We start from the raw sequence: 19,069 nt of genomic DNA, 5'->3' as shown, positions 1-19,069 counted from the left end.
GTATCCTTACAATGGCATTTGTGAAAAGTTGTTGCTTATAAGATTCCATTGATAGCAATATTGGAAAAATGGATTTGATTCTTTCGGTTGTGGTAGTGTCTAATATTACCAAATAAGGAAAGATTCTCATCACCCAAGGTTCAATTGGACCGAAACTTGGAATCATGCAAGTTGTATAGTATGATGAATGAGAACTTTCAGCTTGGAAAATTAAGACTAATTCCTTATGTGAATAGGAAAGGACTAAGGGATCGAGTACACATTCTTGTGCACTGGTCAAGTCCACCACAAAAGATCAAGAAGACTATTCGTCATGATCTACTTAAGTTCAGTAAATATGGTTATACTTATAAGTTTAAGTATAAGTCTGTAGCATTGGAGAAGTTTCAATGTAAGACAGAACGAATAAGAAGAATCAAAGTATGGCAGAAAGATAAAAGTTTTTCAAATTTGAGAAGATGGGAGAGTACTTTAGTATCATGTTTATGATCATCTTAATGATTAAGATACCATATCACAATTGGTCCTCTAAAGTCATCTTAGTGCATTCTTATGACTAAGAAGAGGAGTCATGAATTGTTGAAATGGTTAAATCAAAAAGATGAGTCATACTTCGTTCCAAAACAATTCTTAGAGTCATACTCCAAGATTGTAACTTGAGTGACATATCTTAAAGAGGGTTTGTTAACACTAGTCAAATGTAAGAGTAAAATGTTATCTACTCTTGTACATTTGAAATTGGTAAGTTGTGATGTTTTGGATAAAACAGAGACCAACTTAGGCCAATTGTGTAAAGTGTTAGTCTTGATAAAGAATCCGCACTATCTCTTGAATATTTGACAAGGGAGTCTTATATGTCAAGAGGACAGTGGGAGTCTTAAAGCTCTTGAAAGTTTCAAGACTTAATCAAGAATAAAACCTAAAGTCCTTCACTAGCACACGACTTGAGGTTTATAACCTATCGTGTTGAAATTTTTGTGCCTATTCAAGTTGGCTTTGCATAGGAGTTCTGAGAGTTCTCAATTGGTTGCACAACTACTTGGAAGCAATGGCAGGCACCTGAGCTGCCAAATGGCAAGAATTTAAGATTGCACAAGTTTAATCAATATGAGTTTGGATTTGTCACTAACCATGTCTTGTGATTATGGTTTTGACAAATTCACATGGATAAGAACACATACACTATTAAATCTAAGTGTCATAAGGTTTCTCTCCGATTCATGAAAATGATGGTGAGGAAACACTTTCACTAAGTAGATTTTAGCTAGATAGCAATTGTGATATTTGCATTCTCAAAGTCGTTAGTGGAGCGTGTGTGGTTTACCGGCACACTAACATGGACTTGTGAGAAGTGGCAAAGGTCTAAACAATTGAGACTATGATTACGGCATCCCTTTTCATAGTTCTAAAATTGTTTGGACACACATGTGAGCTATCTAAGAGAGGTGTATGATTTTGATAAAGTTTTATCAAAACAATCTAGTATCAGAAATCTGAACTTTGGTAAGAAAGTCAGCTGATTTCTGAGTACATGTCAAAGCTAGTGGGAGCATAAGTGTTATGCTAATAATCATCATGTTAGTGGGAGCATGATAATTATGACAAAGGTTGCAAGTTAGCAACGTTAATTATAGAAAACAAAAGTTTCAATTCGTGAGGTTGCAGGGGTTGAAAAAGTTGTTTTGCTATAATTAAGGGAGAGGAAATTATACTTCATTTCAATTCTAAAAGCTTAGATTGAGATTTAATCAAGGATATATATATGAATTTCATGTTGGAATGGCTCAACATAGGAAATTATATATATGGGTCCATTATTTGCGTTCTAAAATTCGATTATGATTACGTCATCCCTTTTCATAATCTGAATTTTGAGAACTTGGCAAATTGAAATGGAAATATTATAGCAAAAGACTGGTTTAGTCTTTATGTGAGACATCATGAATCGTGTCCCATATGCTTCGGATATAGGATCGATTACATGTGCTATATTCATCCTTTCTAAAATTTTCCAAATGCCTGGGGCATTATGAAGGGAAAAGGTCTAGAATTGGATATGACTAAAATGATTAAGCAATTGTCGAGGACAATCTAAGGTTTACCAAAGATTGGTTGCTCAAGGACAGTTGGAAGTATAATGTTAATTCTGGAAGGACCATATTGACATAATCTGTAAGGAGGCAACTCTTGTTCAGAAGTGAGAGTCAAAATGGAATATGGAAATGTTTCAAAGTTAGAAATTATTCAATCTGTGTAAGATTAGGAAACTTAATGAAAGAAGGATGTTTCCAAGGAGCCGATCTCCTTTGGAATGCTCTGTAATGATTGTTGTCAAGTCTTTCTGACTTCGTGCATAATCATTAAGAGGATCAATGCATATAAGTTTAGAATCTAACAGATTTCAGTAAATGGCATGAATTTGGAATTCTTGCATTTGCAGTAAGGATTTGGGACTGTGAAAAGAGGATCATTGGAGTGATGTTCAATTGATCTATTTTACAAAGTAAAGATCATAGACAAACATAGTATGCATACTTGGTGTATGGCATGACTAGTGTTTAGAAAACATAGTGTACATGCTTGGAGCATGGGACAACTATTGTTTTAAATTCAAGTATAAAGTTGATAAAACTGAAACAATGAATAATGAGTAATCAGTATGGTGATAAATAAAAGTGTTTATTTATATTCATAGGGTTTGATACCATATTTGATTCATTTATTCTTGTGTTTCACTTTGCATGTTTTGACTTCCAGAATAACTAAGTCGCTCTTCCTGAATGATTAAGTTATTCAAACCATCCACAGTCGGTCATATGTTGGAAGTAGATATGAATCAAGACTGTCATGGGTTGGTTTGTAGAGGTCCAAGTTGGTGGAAAAAGTGGTGCTACAACACTCATGAGTGCTCATAAGTTCTGAGTATTGGATTCAACCCGCGCTCATTTGAATCACTTCATGGATTTTATCACGAGTGATCATGAGACGATAATATCTTATATTCTTCAAACCTAGAGATATGAGTTGTTACATGAGTTGGTTATACATTGATTGCACGAAAACGCATTGGTAACTCGATGTTATAAAACGTGCCTTTGTGTATGATTCAACAAGTAGTAGAACAAGCCATATGAGTCGAAGTTTATCCATTCCTTTTACCTTCGGGATAAAAGCGATATATGTGGGCCCCTTGATGATTTAAAGATGATACATGTGAGTGCTTGGCCAAGCCATGACTGATTTGATTTGTTCAATCAGTCAGTCATCATGAATCGGAAATCGGGAAACAACAAATGGACAGAGAGAATGATTGATAATCCATGTCTCAGTCCATATGATATCTAGAATAGAGGAATATATGATCCCTTATCTAATGGACAAGTCATTGACAAAGGTCAGAGTTCATCGACAAGGTCAGAGTTCGACAGAAGCTTGAGAGCTACGATTGCTGATCGGTTCCTGAAGTCATACGCAATAATAGTTTTAGACTTATCCAAGTGGGAGACTGTTGGATTAATGTCTAAGTCCATAACTATAATTGGTAAGACTTGACCCGACCCGGCATGGTCCATTTGGGTTGCATGGCATCATGCATTTGGATAGACTATAATGAGAGAAATAACACTTAAGGTTGGTTAATATATTATAAGTTCTAATATATTAATAAGGTTATTTAATTAGTATTGATCAAGAATTAATTTGGAATTAATTAAGTGATCAAAAGGAGACTAATTAAATATATGGGTTGATTGTGTAAATCATTCATTCTTATATATGTGGGCTTGTGATCCAAGATTCCTTATGTTGGACTAAGTCCATGGGGTGACCCATGGATACTCCATGGAGGTTAAAATCCATGGAGCATAAGGAATGGGTAAAGTTATGAGTTACATGGTGTAACCCTAATAGCCACCATATAAAAGAATCCCATGGCTCAAGAAATCGTGCACTAATGTGTGAGTGTGAGGGCTAGACGATTTTAAGGAGTGTTCAAGTTTCTCTCAAGTTATTCCAAGTGTATTTGGTGTTGTGTGAACCATTTGAGGTGTCACACTTGGGGCACTAGGCACTCAAGCTTCATGAAGACATTCTACATCAAAAAGGTATGTATTCTATCTTGTTATATTTATTATTTTGTATGCTAGATTAGGATAATACCTTGGATGTTCATAATTGTATGTATAATAGAGAAAACATAGATCCAAGGTATTTAGGGTTGCATGTACACTTAGGAGTGTTGGAATGCTTATAACCCAACAGATACATCCTATGTATATATCGTTGGTGGATTCGGATTTCCCGTTAGCCAATTCTACTGTGAAAGTTTCATTTAGTGGTTGGGAGTTTTGATTTAGTAGATGTTTAAAATTATGGCTCACGAAGCTCCTCTCAGCACCACAATCAAATAGAATGCATGCATAAGTATTGTTGAGAAGGAACGTACCCGTGACCACTGCAGGGTCTGCCACCGTTTCTTCATGACCCAGTGCTAGAATCCTCCCAACTCAACCGGCATTTCCAGCTTTTGGACAATCTTTCTTGAAATGCCCCACATCACCGCATTGGTAGCATGCTCGGCCTACTCCAGCGGCAGGTACTTGGTTAAGTGGTTGAGGTGGTATTCTACAGAATCGGGCAGTATGCCCTTTCCTGTTGCAGTTACGACACTGCATTTCTTGGCAATTTCCATTGTGGTGAAAATTGCACTTGTTGCATTTAGGGAGGTTACCAGCATAGGGCTTAGTTGGTTCAAGGTTATTAGGGACAGCAGCAGATACAGTGGTAGGTATGGTAGCAGTTATAGTAGCGGCATGGACTGCCACTACTTGTTGCTTCTTTTAAGGTTCCAGAGGAGATTTGCCCTTCCTCTTGTTCCAACCCTTCTTCTTCTTCTTCTTCTTGTTCTCCTTAGGTTGTTCTGGAGCAATAACCACAAAATTTTGACGATTTCCGTGGTCAATAAGTGACTGTGCCAATTCCTTGGCACTGTTAAAGGTGACAGGCCTAGAAGCAATGACACTTGCTTGTATCTGGGACGACAGTCCCCAAATATACCTTTCAATCTTTTTGCTCTCCAGAGCAACCATTTCAGGACACAGAATCGCCAAGTCACAGACTCGATTCGTGTAAGTTGTTATGTCTGCACCGGCCATGGTAAGACCCCAGAGCTCTTGTTCAAGTTTTTGAATTTCCCCGCGCGGACAGTATTCCCGCATCATCATGGCTTTTAAGTTCTCCCAGTTCATCGAATTAGCCACTATCAAAGTCAGTGACTTAACATGGTCATTCCACCATGTTAGGGCCCTATCTGAAAAAGTACAGACAGCAAATTTAACTTTGCTACCCTCCGAACAGGAGCAAATTTCAAAGATTGCTTCTGTCTTTTCAATCCATTGCCTTAAAACCATCACACCCCCAGTTCCATTAAAGGTCCTGGGTTTGGCGTTCGAGAAGTCTTTATAAGTGCACTCTCACGAGTGCTCATGACCCTCGCCATGGTTAGAAGGACGTGCACCAGCTCTCGACCCATTAGCACCAAGAGTATTGATATGAGACATGGCAGCAGCTACAGCTACCATGACCGCCGCTTGGAACATAGCGGGGTCGAATTGAGGAGGTGATGGTGGCGTCGGTGCTTCATTGACATGTCTTGGATTTCTACGAGGAGGCATCTTTTGCTATAAAAGTCAATAGATAAAAAGATAGTGAAATATCAAGAATAAATATGAATTTGATATCTCTGAACTAAACACTTAATTCAACATGAATCCACTGCAAGTACAACTTGAAACAGGATAATATGAAATTGAATGGTTATTTTTCAAAGAGTATGAATGTACATGTCGATGGTATTGGTATATTAAATACATAAGGTCCGGAAAACTTGACCTTAAAGCAGGTCTATAATATACCACAATACTGAGAAAGTGTCGACATCAAACCGACCTACCGAAAATAAAATTTTTGCGGTCGTATTGAAAGCATGAAAAATAACACTAGAACATTTATGTGATCCAAAACTTGGGAATAGGATGTTTATGAAAATTGTAATAACTCTTGTTGAAGTAAAGTGCTTATTGTTTAATTGATACTCGGTTTTGTACATATCGTGAAAAGTAGTCTATACATTCAGTATCTCAAACTAGAAAGTAGAAGTAGTGTAAACACTACTTGCGACGGTTGCTACGACGGTTGCTACGACGATTGCTGGGTCCTGCTTCATCCTGCGTCTTCCAGCGCCTTTCTTGGGCAGCTTGATACTCTCTTAATTCTCTTATCTCTGATTGAGCAGCATAGACTTGCCTCTGAAGGGATTCTGTATGGTGCTGGGTGTCATCCTACATTTTATCAATACGAAGGATATCTGCAGTGTTAGCCTGCGCAACCGTATTCACTTATAGGATTCGATTGATCGACATCCTTGATTGATCGACTTGCCGGGCTATTCGGTTTACTATAACTGGAAGAGCTCCATCGGCTGTTCCTCCTCTAGAGACGTTATAGAAACCTCGTGCCATTCCGTAGGGAGGGCGTTGGCCGTCTTGTCGACTCCAATGGTTTATATATTGGCCCCACTCGGGTATGGGTTCTGCTTCATCTTGTCTCAGGGGAGGCTCCCCAGGGTTGCAGACTTGTGGCTCCGTATCCGTACCACTTGATTCGCTGTCTTCATAGGGTTCTTCATCTGAGTTTGAGATCCAGCCTGTATTTTGTGGATTGTAGGGGTCCCCAGGTAAATTGTGTTTAGCCATAGGTTCTGTATTAGAAGTAAGGTTAGTAAAATACTCTCCGTAGTATTTTAATCTTTGTGTTCTGTTCTATAGTTCTTCTGAATATGTAGGGTAAGTTTTAGACATGTCGCAACACTACTATCACTCCCAAACACATGTTGGTCATATCTCAAATCAATATAGTTGATCATGCTATATTAATTCTAGATATGAGTACATAATTGCCCAGGTTTGACTATAGTGTTCAACATCCAAATACTTTTAAGTTCTTATGACTGTGATACTGTACTTGTAGGTATGAGTGTTAGTATACTTCTTGTAAAAATACTTATAATTCTTAAAAAGTATACTTGTAGTTAGAGCTCTTAGCCCCGATGTATTTATAGTTTGTATATCTTTTATGGATTGCTATACTGAGTTCACTATAAACAATGCTCTGATACCAATCTGTCACACCCCCAAACCAGACGGCGGAAACGTCCGGGGGTGGAGGACTTTATTTGTAGTATCACAACACATGCATCATAGTAATCAAAGTACAAAAAACCATTGTATTTAGAAAGTATAAGTATTTACATGTGTTCAATCATTGTATATTGAAACCAAAATAATTATACAAAAGAAAAAGATATGACTCAAAGTAGCTCCATCTTCTCAAAAAGCTCGGTGAGTACCTGTTTATTGTTTCCCTGAGAATACAAGTAATTTGAAAAGGGAGTATCAACATAAAGTTGAGTGAGTGCATAAGTGTTTATGTTTAAAAAGGTGTCTCTGTATCTTGCATATGTAAAATGTTCCAGAAAATCCTATATTTTCTGTTGTATATGAAAAGTAGTTTTATTCCCATAAAACTGTTCTATTTGTAAACCAATGTTCTGTATTTGTAAAACTTGTAACTGAGAGTGTGCCTGGCTTCACCAGCTGTTATTGAAAACTGTATTGAACCATTGTAGTTTGTATTCTGTAAACTAGTACTTTGAAGGTGTACTTTCGTTTAATTGATTATACACTAACGTACTGTTAATATCTTTTTAATGAGTTCTTATAACCATACTATGACTGGATGGCCTGAAACAAACGCTTGTAGGCGTTTAAACTGTTGATAACAATTGTCACTCATTGGCGTGTATGCCTGACTGTAGCTAGCAGTATGAGTGTGGAGTTGTCAATCCCAACATAGATCTACACACAACTTGTTTCGATCCCCTGGCTGGAGATTCTGGTTATAATGTCAGGACTTTACCTTGGTTGTCTAAATGAATTAAACAACCTGAATTGAATGACTCATAAAAAGCATATAAACGTTACATGTATATTAGTCATGAAAACCCAATCATTCTGAAATAAACGATTGATAGTATGTTCTTGAATTAGTATTCCGAACATGTATTTGACAGTTGTAAACCCTTGATTTGTTTTGAATCAAAACCCTAGTTTCTTGTAAAACAGTGTATCCTAGTATACTTGAATCATGAATTATTGTTCTATGTATCATAAATTATACCTATTATAATTTATATGTACTTTCTGAATCGGTATTTAACTATTTTTGTATGTAACCCCTTGCTCAACATGTTACAAAGGTAGTTAAACTGATGAAATAACTTTTATATTTATATACATATACAATTCTATATATAAGTAAAATTTAAACGACACTCGGTCAAATAACCGGTACTATAAGCCCACATCCAAACAACGAAAAGGACCCATAATGAGTTGTCAGTCCTAAGCCTTTTAAATCTTATATATATATATATATATATATATATATATATATATATATATATACAAATATGAATTTTTGGGGAAAAATATAAGTTTACAAAAGAGTTTAAAGTTTTGAGTATATTTTGATGATTTAATGTCGTTTTATCATGATTTGAAATCATGATTTTATAACACAAAGTTCTTGTGTTATGCTTGTATTCCCCCCCCCCCCCCCTTAAAATAGTAGAAATTATGAAAATACGGGGTTATGAACTCACTTGATAGGTGGTGATTTGGACAGCGTTTCGTTTCCCGGAAAGGAGTTTATTTGACGAAAAACCGACTTTAATCGGGCAGAGTTTCGACTGGAGAAAGGTTAACTTCTCGAGAATTTCGGGGCTTCGAGGTTTGCTTAGGGTTTGAGATATGATATCGGGGCTTTAGGGGTTGTATATGAGTTTGTGGAAGTGAAAGAAGTGAAAATATATGGAAAATGGGGTGAAAATGTGTAAAAATCCGGAAGGTCTCGCATGGGTTATATAGGCCGAAGCCTCGGATCCGAAGCTGGGGAAGGATGCCGCGTGTTCGGACAGGTGGCGAAGGGAAGAGGCTCGCTTCGGACAGGTGACTCGGAGATGTTGGCTTCGGAGTGGACCGAACTTCGGTCCAATGAGGAGGTGCCACGAGTACCCGAGGGGTGTCCGAGGGGTGTGTCCTGCGAGGGTGTCGGAAGGTAAGTGGACCGCGGCCTTAGTCGAATCAGAAGGCGCCACACGAGACTTCGGTCCAATCAGCAGACGACACGTAGCGGACACGGGGAAGCCTCGCATGCGAGGTGACGTGGCCGAAGGTCAGCCATGCGAAAATTCCTGGTTTTCAACATTTCTCGATTTTTGTGCCAAAAACTTGCGAAAATCATAACTTTCGAATACGAGCTCCATTTTCGACGTTCTTTATATGCACGCGTAGGTAAAATTATACTTTACGACTTTTGTTTAGACTTCGTCGACTAATTTTGACTTTATTTTTAATATTATTATTTTTAACAGAACGGGACAGGAAATCCGTTAAAAATTCATAACTTTTTCATCCGACGTCCGTTTTTGTATGTCTTTTTACCGTTGTACTACTATTGACGAGACCTTCAATTCTCGTTTAGGTTGTGTCGGCTAAAAATCACTCGATCATTATTTCGAGTTTTTAGGTGTACACTGCTATACTGAAACTTAGAAAAATCATAACTTGTTCATACGAAGTCAGATTTGACGTTCTTTTTATGAAAGTTCTCGGTTTAACATAAACTACAACTTTCATTTAGAATGTTAAGGTTAAAAAGCCTTTTATTGAAATTTCAGTTTTTACACTGAACAGTGTTTTGCCGGTTTTGTCGCGGATCTTCGATTGGTCATAACTTCTTCGTTATAACTCGGATTTTAGTGTTCTTTATGTTTTTGGAAACCTTGTTACAATCTCTACCACTTTGTTCATCCCAATCGAGATTGTTTAACAATTTATTTTTGAGGGTCAATTATGTAAATATATACACTATGCTAAAATTTCTCTTTATTATTTAAAAAGAACTAAAAATTGACCTACATTATTACATAGGTTTGAAATAACAGTTTGTTACATATAAAAACAACAACATTCTGTTTGGCGCTTCAAATCTTGAAATCAAAGGGTGTCCGACTTTGATTTTCTTGATCAATGACACTTCTCAACTTAGTGGATTTTCCAGGTAAGATTTCGTTTCAATGTTGGGTTTTTGTGATATTTTGGTAACCGTTAACTGTAATTAAGAAATTGTGTTGTTAATTAGGGAAAAAATTATGATATGGGTGAGGAAGAAAGTTACACTTCATATGGTATAAGGAGGGAGGAGGAAGAAAAAAGAAGAAGACACAAGTGGTGGAAGGGGTGAATCGAGTCATGGGTTTGGAGGAGAAACGATGGGTCAGGTCAAAAGAGGTGGGAGATTTCAAAGTCAAAGTCTATGTGACAAAGGGGTAACCGGCTGACCCCTTCAATTCTTACAAAAAGACCAAATCGACCCGAAAAAAAACAATTTGTTCCCTTTAAAAGCTTGAAAAAAAACTTCAGAAACTGAATTGGCAAAGTCAAAATACATAGTAAGGCTAATGTGTCATTTTCCCTATTGGTTTTTTAATAAACTAAAAATAAAATCATAATGAAAAATTGTCAAAACATATTCAACATTGATCTCATTTTGAAGGTATTAGTTAGCATTTTTTAATGATGTATTTTTTCAATTATTATTTATATTCTAGCATGTATTCATGATATATTAAAAAAAAGGATGTAAAATATGTACCGTACGTATATAATTAAAAGGGTTTGAAATAAAAATATAAATCTTATTTGATAAGTGGTGGGGCCACTTTATTGTAATTCATGGAGAATGAGATGTCATATAAACCTCAATCCTACAATTTTTTCATTTTTCATGGAAATGAAATTCTAAAGAACGTATCATAGTGGATACTTTTAAGTCTTAATCATGGTTTCGAAGCATTAAACTCATACCAAATTGGGTCGATTAGTGATATTTTTGGTGGGAGGATTTGTGGTACAACTCATAACTCTTCAAACTCCCGTAATTAAATTAAACACGTAATATCGCTACGTAAAATTAATATATTTTGAGTTCGCTTCCATCCATTATCAGTACCTCAAAGCTCCAATCAGGTTCTAATCTATACAATTTCTCTCTTTGTCTCTAATGTCTGTTGCTTGTTTTACTATTTATATTCCATATCCTTTACAACTTTGTGTTAAATGTGCTCACCATGTTTTTTTGAAAATAATTATTAAAGTTAATGATATCAATATAGTACCATACCGATTCATGATTTATCCAACATTTTTGCTGTTTAGTTCTATATAAAATATTCCATGCATGAAGAAGATGAATGATTTTGTTAATAATATATTTATTCAGGCAAACTTATCTGATTATTGTTCTGACATGAATAATATATCTAAGGTCTTCCATTGACGCGCGTTTGATGCAAAAAACTCAAGCCAATCTTGATTGTTTTGATCACTGAAAGAATGGAAGCCGAAATCTCTAGGAGCCTAAACTTTACAACATGTAAGTGTTCATATAAGAAAATTTCTGAAACTGAACAATTCCTTGAGGATTTGTACAAACTACAGGCTATTTCAAAGGATTCATATGCTTAATCGGAATCACTTGTGGCCTATAAATGCAGCGTTTGGACATGGATCACCAGAAACGAAAGCTTTATGTTCTCCTCAGCAATCTTCGGGTATATACTTTCTAGTTTAATGATCACAAGATGAAAACAAATATTGTATGCTAAATATTAGACTACAAGAAATACGTACTCAAGATCAGTTAACCCTATATGGTTTATTGTATATGCAAGTTGTAAAGACATGCCTCGAATTTAGTGAAAGATGCATGTCATTATGTCAATAACTTCTCTCTTCTATACAAGTATGCATGCATGTCAAGTATTCACATCCTATTTTGAGAATGTTTGAAAGCTAAACTTAATTGGTTACCATTTAATGTGAAACTATATATGAAGGGTGTTGCATGCATTTATAAGTAATTAACCAATTCTGACATTTAAACTCTTGTAGCTTCAGCTTTCCAATTTGAATGTTTTAGTGTTGAGGAAGATTTGATGATAAAGGTATCTAATATCTTATATCTTAGCGTTTTTTTTTGTATTCTTTTTGTTTCGAAAAATGAATTACATTGGCAATGTAATTAAGTTTATGTTGTTCAAATGGCAGAACAAGTTAGAGAAGATTGGACCATATCTAGATGGAAGGTGTATATATCTTGTTGGTGAGTTCCAGCTAATATTGTCTTTGTTCAAAATGCATAGAAAATTTATAAACTCAATGTTCATAACTTTACAATATGAATTCAGGAATGATAAACAACAGTTGGCCAAATCCTATCTGAAATTCTTGGCTATTCTTTTGTCGACAGGTTTGTGTCGACAAGACTTCTGATTACATTAATCACTTTAAAGTTAAAGCTCGTTCCCAAATGTCATCCCTTTTCACGTTTTATTTTGAGTAATGCGTGCAGTGACAAACTAATAGAGGAGGTTGTTGGGGGAATCGCAGTTGCTGACATCTTCAAATTGCATGGCGAGAAATTCTTTAGAGAGAAGGAGGTTAAGTAGCTCTAAATTTATTAATTTTTTCGGACCTTGAAAAACTGTTTTTTTTTTCCATTAATGTATTCGCACTGATGATCATACTTTTTGTTTTATAATTCCTTGGTACTTTAATTCATTAAGACTGAGGTGTTGAGGAAGCTGTCATCGATGCATGGATCGGTGATTTCCACGGGTGGAGGTGCTGTTGTTCAGCCTATCAACTGGTATATATACATCTAGCGCATGTGTATATATATATATATATATATATATATATATATATATATATATATATATATATATATATATATATATATATATATAAATTGTCAGCAAACTGTGTTGCTAATTTGGTAATTATATTGTTTGCGTTTTTTATCAGGAAATATATGCAGAAGGGTGTTACTATATTTCTAGATGTACCATTGGAAACACTGGCACTACGAATAGTTTCTGTAGGAACTGCATCTCGCCCACTTTTGCATGATGAATCTGGAGAAGCATATGTAAAGGTGGTATTTTTCTCTTTGCTAGATATTTGGACACGGAGCAAAAACAAAATAAAAAACCTTTTAATATACAAAATCCTCATGTGACCTTTAAATTTTGAACTAAATTTAATATAATTTTTTTGTTAATATGGATCAGATACAATTTTTTTATAAGAAACAAATTTATATATAAACAAGTTAATAAATTTAACTTACATTTTTTTATGTTATTGTTAAGATGCAAGGTCTTTAAGTTTTTAAAGCAGACTACAAAATTATTAATGTGAACACTTATATAAAATATAAAACCTCTAACAAATATTTGTTGTTTTTCTTTAATATATTTATATATACATATAAAAACATGGTTTTGTTATTTGTTAGTTCTTTAAAATGCTTATATGTTCATATAAAACCATATTTATACGAAACCATGATGTTTGAAGTTTTTTTTTTTTTTTTTTTTTTTTGAGAAAATTCATCAAATGACCAAACAAAAGGGTATGTATGAAGCAATTAACCATAAAAAACTGAAATTTGTAAAATGACCAACACTTCCGCAGAGAGAGGCTCTGCGGAGGCCTTAAACCTATGAGGAACCTGAAAATAGCACTGAGGAAATGAGGTGGCAGGGGTATTTTTGTAAAATCACCAAACACAAAACCGGGTTTTTAGTGTTGGCTGCGGAAGGAGGAAGAGTTTGGGGGAGGTTTGCTGCAGAGCGAAGACGAGAAACGGGAAAGAAACGATCGATCGAATCTCGAAGAAATAGGAACGAATATGGTGAGTAAACAGCTAGAAAATCCGGAATTTGGTCATTTTCAAAAGAAGAACAGTTTTTCAAAGTTGTTTGGACGAAGAACAAATCCACAGAGGCCTTTCTGCGGATCCATAGTGCCCTCTCCGGAATTAGCCTTAAAAAAAAAAAAAAAAAAAAAACTGTTTTTTTTTGTTAAACATCCTCAGAGGTTTCATAGTTCCGCAAAGCCATATGCATTTCCGTAGAGACATCTTCTGCGGAAAAAGTAAACCAGCGGGATTTTTTTTTTTTTTTTTTTTCTCACGTGTCCGATTACTCAGAGGTTTAAGGCTTACGCAGAACCCCTCTCTTCAGAAGTCATGGTCATAAGTCATTTTACAAATTTCAGTTTTTTATGTAAAATTGCTTCATACACACGCCTTCCTTTGGTATTTTTTTTAACATAGAAAAAGGGAGGTGCTTTAAACTGCTTTCTAGGTATGGCTGTTTAATTATTTTTTAAATATGCTTATATATATAAAATAAAGTTAAATTTTAATAAAGATTTTGCACTTGACGTGGATAGAATAGAAATAATGTTTTATAGTTCTACCAAGTAAACTACAACTTATGTATTTAGTTTTTTTAAATATGCATAAATATCAACAAAATTAAATTTAGTAAAAACGAAGGCATAGCCATGTGTTGGAACCGTGTTTCTGTCAAAGATGGAAGCTGCCTTAGACCATCCAGATGGTCTTGCAAATGAGTTTTCATTGTCACCTAGGATTTGATCTTGCAAGTTTAGAAAAGCTTGCAAACCGCGGGCTTATTCTTTTTTATTATATATCCATATTATTTCTAATGTCTACACACAAATATATATTTTAAGATATATAAAACATTTTCTTAATTTTTAGTGGGACCATTTTAAATAAAATGTTAATATTATAATAATTAAATTTATAGTTATTTATTATATATATATATATATATATATATATATATATATATATAAAGTAATTATTGATGTGGCAGTGGGGACCACTTTGGAAAGATGGGTGTTATTGTATTGATGTGAGTAGTCATTGCAAAGCTAATATGACATAATTGAAATTAGTGATGTTGCACTGATGTAGATGGTCTTGGTAATTAGAATTACATACGTGAAAACACACACACACACACATATATATATATATATATATATATATATATATATATATATATATGTAAAGTAATTGTTGATGTGGAAATGGGGACCACTTTTAAAAGATTGGTGTTATTGTACTGATGTGAGTAGTCATTGCAAAGCTGATGGAACATAATTAAAATATTAGTGACGTTGCACTGACGTAGATAGTATTACCTAGGATTACATTTATTTATTATATTGGAGTAATGGCTAGTATAATAATACATATAAGGGATGTTTGGGCCTATATATAAACATACTAATGGATATAGAGTTGGGCCCACAGATGTTGTGGGACCCTGGTCGGTCCCTAGCTTACCCACTATTAGGCCGGCCCTCGAGGATTCATATTTATGTTATGCGGATGCAAATGTATATATTTATGTATGTATAGATGTTATATGATACTCAATTGTTGCGATATATGTAGATTTTCAAGCAACTATCTATGCTTTGGAAAGAAAGGAGTGAAGCATACACCAAGGCCCATGCAAGAGTTTCCTTGGAAAGTACGTAGACCATGCTTTTTATCTTAGAACATCTCCAATGTTTAGAGGTCCATAAATGCCACATCACCTTTTCACTTTTTGCACATATCACCAAGAATATTCTTTATAAACCTATATACTATTATACATCAACATTTTAAAGATTTATAGATGGGAATGTTAGAAAAATGACCATTTCCGCCCAAAGTGGCCATTATCGACAAGAATCGGACAAAAAATATCCTTCGGCCTACAAGGCATGGGTAATTACCAACGCACTTCTGAAAATTTCAGGTTTGACTATTTTCTACAGATAATTGGTAAACGTTATATTATATTTTACTACCAACAAATAACTAACAAGAATTCATGTTTAACTATTTCCGACAGAATACCAACAAATCTTTTAGTTTCTTGGTTTATTCTTGCGGAATACATACATATACACATACACATACACATACAAATCCATACATATGCACAAACGTAAACGGATTATAAATAATACGTTATTTTTTAATGTTTTCATCTTTATTTGCCGACTGATTTTTGATGAATAATAATCTTTTGAAAAATATTTTCATTATATTACATCGGTAGCATTTCATTATATTACATCGGTAGCATTCAACGAATTTCCGACGAATTTATTAGTGTTGCTAGTTTGTTGCAAATTGGCGTTAAATTAGGGTTTTTTTATGCTTGTTGGAAATCTATCAATAAACTCTTTGTTTTTCCTACATAATTATTTCCGTCAAAAAGTTTCGTAGGAAAATTGGCGGTTTTCTAGTACAAGTGTCTAGTGTAGTTCCATTCATTTTGTTTCTTAATTTAATCCATAAATTTTATAAAAAATCATAAAACAAAAATGAGAGGTATTAATATTGGTATTAATTAGTCTTTTGATGGTGTGATTGCTTAAAAATAATATTCATTTTTTATTATGTTTTTCTAACAAACTAACAAAAGGAGAGGTGCAAATTGAAATTCTAATATGAAAAGAAGGAAGTGAAATTAAATAGGAAACAAATTGTAGTACAAAGAATATGTATTGTGAATTATATAGACCAATTCGTTGCAATAAACCCCTTCGTGACATTTCATCATGAATTTGGCTGCGCCTATGGGGTTGCTTTCATGGAGTGCTTTTTTAAAATTACGGACCTTGTTTACAAACATCATACTTAGACACTCTTATATCATTTTGATCATAGTTGATACACTCTTATATCATTTTGTTTATCCATATAAACTCTCTATTCATTTAAACTCTCTTTTATACTTGTATAGATATTGCAGTCAAGTTGGGGCATCGCAATATATGCAATATTACTCCTACTCAAATTGTGATAGAGGTCTCTCTCTCTCTCTCTCTCTCTCTCTCTCTCTCTCTCTCTCTCTCTCTCTCTCTCTCAACATATTTTTCTTATTTAATCAACAGTTTGTAACAAACTAAGTTAGTAAAAAGTTAAGATTAGTAGTTTTCAATTAATTTTCTTGTTTTGGTTAATTAATTTGGTAAAAGAAAATTTGCTAGAGCTTATTAGTAATTTTCAATATCAACTTCGATAGAACGCATATCTCTCTCTCTCTCTCTCTCTATATATATATATATATATATATATATATATATATATATATATATATATATATATATATAAACCCACCTCAAACAAAATGGCCGAAAAACCAAACTATTTTTAAAGTACAAGGTTTTGAATGTTTTAGTATTTCAGAAGCCAAAAATTTAGGTTAGGTTTGTAAACTTCTGTATTTTTTTTTTAAGCAAAATGCATTAAAGAAAATCAAAACCAACATGGACTGGAAACAATACAGAAATGAGCAAAAACAAAAAACAAAAAACTATGATTGATTATGCGGTTGCACATTATTTTGGTCGTAAGATTGGTATTAATTCACATAAAATTCTGTAAACTAATACCAATCTTACGACCAAAATAATATCAATCTTACGACCAAAATAACGTGCAACAACATAATCAATCTTAGTTAGTTTTTTAAGTTACCTTCATAAGTTTTCTCTAATAAAATAAATATTAATCTCACTACGTTTAGTTATTTCATGGAATACAATGTTGGTTACAATTTGTATTTCCATTTCCTAAAATTATTTATCAAGACAATTCGTTTATTCTATTTTTCAACTAAATCACTTACATTATGTCAAAAGCTTTTTTCTACCACTTACAAATTTAATGTGAGGTTTCAAACTAGTATTTAATTGTCAAAACTTGCTTTCAAGTGTCTTTCTCTCATTCCCCTTTTTGTCTATTCTTATCAGTTTTCATGTATTTTGTCGTCCCAAATTATCTTATAAATTTCAATCATTGCTCTTACTATCCAACATCATGAAATAGAAATAAAACCATATAAATGGTTTCCAATGGCTAAAAAAATCAAGCCATTCGGATTTGGTTTAGGCTTAGGTCAAAAAGAAAAAGAAAAAAAATCTTATTTTCATCATTAGATCCTTTGTTGACTGTTATTATATTAGAAATCCCAATATAAAAACATTATGACTTTCATGGGATTTGATGAAGTACAATGTTCCGGTCTAATTAAATATATTGACTATATTTTTCCATCAAAATCATTATTTTCTTAAACTGATTATAAGAATAGAAAATATACATTAACTTATATATTCGTGCTATAATAGCAATATGGTGGAGTTGGTTGAATATTTGATGGAAGTAACGGATTTAGTTTTGCAATGTTCAAACATGTAATATCTAACAAAACTTATCTTAATGCTCGACATCAAATATATGTTTCTATGTTCGATGGCTTATGTTGTTTGTTAAAATTGCACAAGTTTTCTCTTTCTCATTTTCGGATAATTTGGCAGGTGCTTGTACAAATTGAAAGTTATTTACAGATGTTGTGTGATTGATGTATTCTCTTTTGCAATTAAGCTCAAATGCTAGACGATGGAAATGTTCTCATTAATTTTTTGTAACAATGTGAATAATACTAATAGATTCTATACTATTTCCATAAACTCGCTGACCTAGGTTTTCTTTGGGACACATCTTAAATTATCATTTATGAAAGTTTAAAATTGTGTTGTATCTCCTTTATTGACTGGGTAGTGGCAAGTGTGCGGTTGTTAGAACAATGTGCATTGTCACAATAAAACTTGTAGTATTTGATGTTGGTTATTTTCATAACCAAACCATAAAACATGGAAGCATAACTGTGGATCTTTATTTTCGAATCTATTTAAAAGAATACTTAAATATAAAAGAACGATTACATACCCGCTTCTATATATAGAGATGTTCGGATCTGGAGAATGGAATGAGTTTCCAGTTGATCACAAGAACTCTCTCTAAAATCCCTCAACAAACTCTAAACGAATTTATATGTGTATTTTGTATATCTTTATGTGTTCCTCATCACATGTATATATATATATATATATATATATATATATATATATATATATATATATATATATATATATATATATATATATATATAAATGGAGATATACTCTAATGTGAGAGATGGAAGGGATATAGATAATCT

General features: G+C 33.8%; 1 pseudogene; it reads left to right on the top strand.

Moving 5' to 3' along the window:
- The window catches only part of LOC145130479 (shikimate kinase 3, chloroplastic-like), a 44,610-nt pseudogene extending 26,179 nt beyond the window's left edge, over window positions 1-18,431 (top strand).
- The last annotated feature ends 638 nt before the right edge of the window (window positions 18,432-19,069 follow it).

Source organism: Lactuca virosa, chromosome 8 (assembly GCF_052849685.1).
Source record: "Lactuca virosa cultivar CGN04683 chromosome 8, Lactuca_virosa_CGN04683_v6, whole genome shotgun sequence".
In the NCBI taxonomy this organism is placed as follows: Eukaryota; Viridiplantae; Streptophyta; class Magnoliopsida; order Asterales; family Asteraceae; genus Lactuca; species Lactuca virosa.
Note: the sequence above shows the minus strand (reverse complement) of the source record. Positions and strands in the feature narration are given on the sequence as shown.